Here is a 3,522-nt window from a genome sequence, read left to right as displayed (position 1 = left end):
CATCTTTTGTCTATTCTGTCTGAAATTAAATGTGCATCTGCAGCAAGACAAGCTGCAATTATATTTTCCCTTAAACTGAAAACATTTGCCGAATTATCGCTCAACTGTGGCCTTGAAAGAAGTTGACAGAATGGGTAGAAAAAACTCATAATACAGCAAGCTTAGCTGTAACCCGACATAGTTTTCACATCACATTTGTAAATGTCATGGTCAAAAAGCCTTATTCTAATCTAATCTTTTGCAGCATTGCATACCCTTAAAGACAATTCCCTCTTTAATAAATGGCTCAGCTGTCAGGGGTGATGGATGCCATCTTCCACTGAGCTTCAGGTCTTCCTGTGGGCGTTCGGTTGGATTAAAATCAAGTCTGGCAGCAGGTCACTTCAGACCGCTCCAGTGTTTTCCTCTCATCCTTCCCTTTCTGTTTCTAGATGAATGAATTTGATCATTATATGGTATAGGCTGAGACAGACTGGTTCTGGTCAGTATGATTTTCTCCAGGACACTGATGTCTCTGCACCCATTCGCAGCACTCTGTGTCAGATGCTGCACAGGATGTGGTTTTACTCAGAAAGGCTAAATCAGTTTCATCTGCCCAAAAGGCAGACTTTGTGGCTTGTCACTCGTCAAAAAGAGGATCTTTGCTGGCTGTCTTTCAAGGCGCCCAACTTTCATTCAGAGCTACGACTGACGCACCAGCATACTGTTGCATCTGAATCTTTAAGGTCAGCTTATGTGTGTTTTGAAGTCTTTCCTAATTCTTTTTCCACGCTTTCATCATCCTTCTGCTGATCTTGGCTCGGTTTTCCTACTTGGATCTATTTAAGAACCTTTGAAGTCGGTTACAGTCACATGGATCTATGACCTCCTGATGATAGCAGCAGCTGTGATCACAAGAACATCAGGACACTGTCGTGGCCTCTATAATGACCATACATGGCAGAGATTTTCCTTCACTTTCTCCTCATAATCCTTCTCTTTTTCTATCCATGTTCTTTCAGTCTGCTTGTACTGTCACTACAGTCCACCCCTGTATAACGATGGATAAGATGATCCCTTTGTCCGTTTCTTTTCACACCTTCTCTGTTTGATATGAGGAACCAGACCCATGCAGGTATGTCTGATTATAAGGTGACTCCTGACGTCAACACAACAGAATCTTGTTTCAGTCAGTTGTGTTACTGTCAAAACATTCTCAACCATGTCTGCAGAAAGGAGGATTTCATAAGTACTACAGGAAACCTGCAATCTGCTGCCCTCTTCTGGTCACATTTGTGTACTACAGACTTAAAATTTCAAATTAAAAGGCAAATAAAGATATTTATTAATTATTATAGATCGATAGTTTTTGTTTATCTGTTTTTTATTTACTTATATAGCGCCAAATTAGAACAAATGTCATCTCAAGGCACCTCAATAATACAGTCCAATTGGAGTTCAGTCAGATAGATTGAAGATAGAACCCCAATTCATTAAATGTTTGGCTGTTCTGGAGAATGCTAGTTTGATATGACTAAATTTGTTTGCACAGTGTGAATTCAAGATATTTCATGTTGTCTCGTGAATCTCATTCCATTCGTTTACGTTCATCCATTTTTGCATTTCAAGCCACTTATTCCAAAAGATGTTAGAAAAAGAATGACACCAAAGCTTTTAGATGACAGTAATGGATTTATTTATAGAGCGCTTTGCGTCAAAGGGCTTTGCAAGGAGAAAAGAAAACACAGTTGTCATACTCAAACATAAAAAATGCTCTGTGATATAAAATAACATCAAATGCTCTTCCAAAGAAAATATTGAAGATGAACAATTGAGATTAGAGTGACAGACGAAAATCTGCTTTATCTAATATCAGGGCTTTAAAATCGGATCCAGCCTGAAGGAGAAGCCAGTGAAGAGAAGCAAGCGCAGGACTATTGTGATCATATTCATACAACCCTAAAGCTCCCCTTCTGCATTCGTGACAGCCGCACATTACAGTCATCCTCAACCTCAGCAGGACGTTTCCGGTCTAACTGATTTTGAGATTTTCTACTGAACTCTTTTTTTCTGTGAAAGCAAAGATTTTTTACAAACATTTTTCTATGCCGGTTTGGATGCTGTGCTGCTTTAACGATTTGAGCTGGTAACTCTGGCACATATCTAACATCTGTTATGATGTATAACCATGGCAACAGGAAAGGGATTTGCATGTGAGAGCAGCTCATAGAGCTTTCTAAAGTAATGCCAGGAATATGACCCCAAATCCAGATCAGTTGAGGAGGAGACGTCAAGGATGCAGAGCACAAACAAAATGGTGAGAAAGGAGGAGGAAGTTCAAACCACTTCTTCCCTTGATCATCATGAGAGCATGCAAACTCCACACAGAAAGGCCCCAGACGAGAGTTGAACCTGGAACCCTCTCGCTGTGAAGCGGCGGTGCTAACCCTCTTTAATCCAGTAACTGTAAATGAGTCGGGATTAGATGCCCTATGTTGTCAACTTGTAGCTGCTTTCTCTTTCCTCTACACAGTTTCTGTCTATGATTGTGGAGGCCAGATCATCTGTTGAAGCACTCCATCAAGGCCCTCAGAACCTACAAGTGTGTCCTGGCCTGTTGTCCCAAGTTCAAGCCAGATAAAATGGTGTCTCACTGCAGAATGTTCTGGTAGCTGGTTAAATGGGCTTCACTCGACATTTACACTTCTCACTCAACCACATCTACAACCCATCATAGAAATGATGTTTCTTCAGCTTATTCATTCAGTAAAATAAATCAACAAAATGCAGCTATAGAACTATAGAACTGGCTTTATAGAATGTATCCCCGATAGATAAGTGACTAAGAAAAACTTGTTCCTTTTTTCAAAGTGGAGGAAATTACAGAGTTATCATACAATTTGCTATTCTAAAACCAATACTTGCAAATATGCAAATGAGCCTGTTGCAACTGACTGGCAGGAAACATGGCCCCAACAAGACAGCTGGCAGCTCCTTTGGGGAGTCCAATCAAATCGGAGTGTGACAAAAGGTGTTGGTTGTTCCCAGACAGCTGCGTCTAAAATTTGAAGCATGTATATACTAAATGGGAAGGTCGTAAAAGGGAAACACACAGGTTGGCCAAGGAAGACGTCAAAGCACCGGGAAAGACAACTGAAAGCATAATGTCTAAAAATAGAAAATGTACAACAAAAGAAATCAAAAACTCAGAAATCAATGTTTGTGAGAAACTAGCTGATTTCCATCCAGAAAAGCCAAACGTGAACCATCGGCAACACCTGAACAGAAGAAAACAAGGTTACAGTGGACTGAAGAGAAGCAGTCATGGACAGCGGATGATTGGACGAAAGTGATGATTCATCAATCGAGTCACCAATCTGCATCGAACAAGGAGATGATGCTGGGACTTTAGTTTGGTTCGGTTCCAATAAAACATAAAGATAACTGCCTGAAGAAAACAAACACGTTTCCACAATCACTGATGATCTGGGGTTGATGTCAGGTAAAGGACCAGGGAAGATGGCAGCCATTTCCTCTGCAGTA

The sequence above is a fragment of the Leuresthes tenuis genome, unplaced genomic scaffold (assembly GCF_036924035.1).
Source record: "Leuresthes tenuis unplaced genomic scaffold, fLeuTen1.0.hap1 SCAF_17, whole genome shotgun sequence".
NCBI classification, from domain to species: domain Eukaryota; kingdom Metazoa; phylum Chordata; class Actinopteri; order Atheriniformes; family Atherinopsidae; genus Leuresthes; species Leuresthes tenuis.
The sequence above is the reverse complement of the archived record's forward strand: the minus strand, read 5'-3'. Positions refer to the sequence as shown.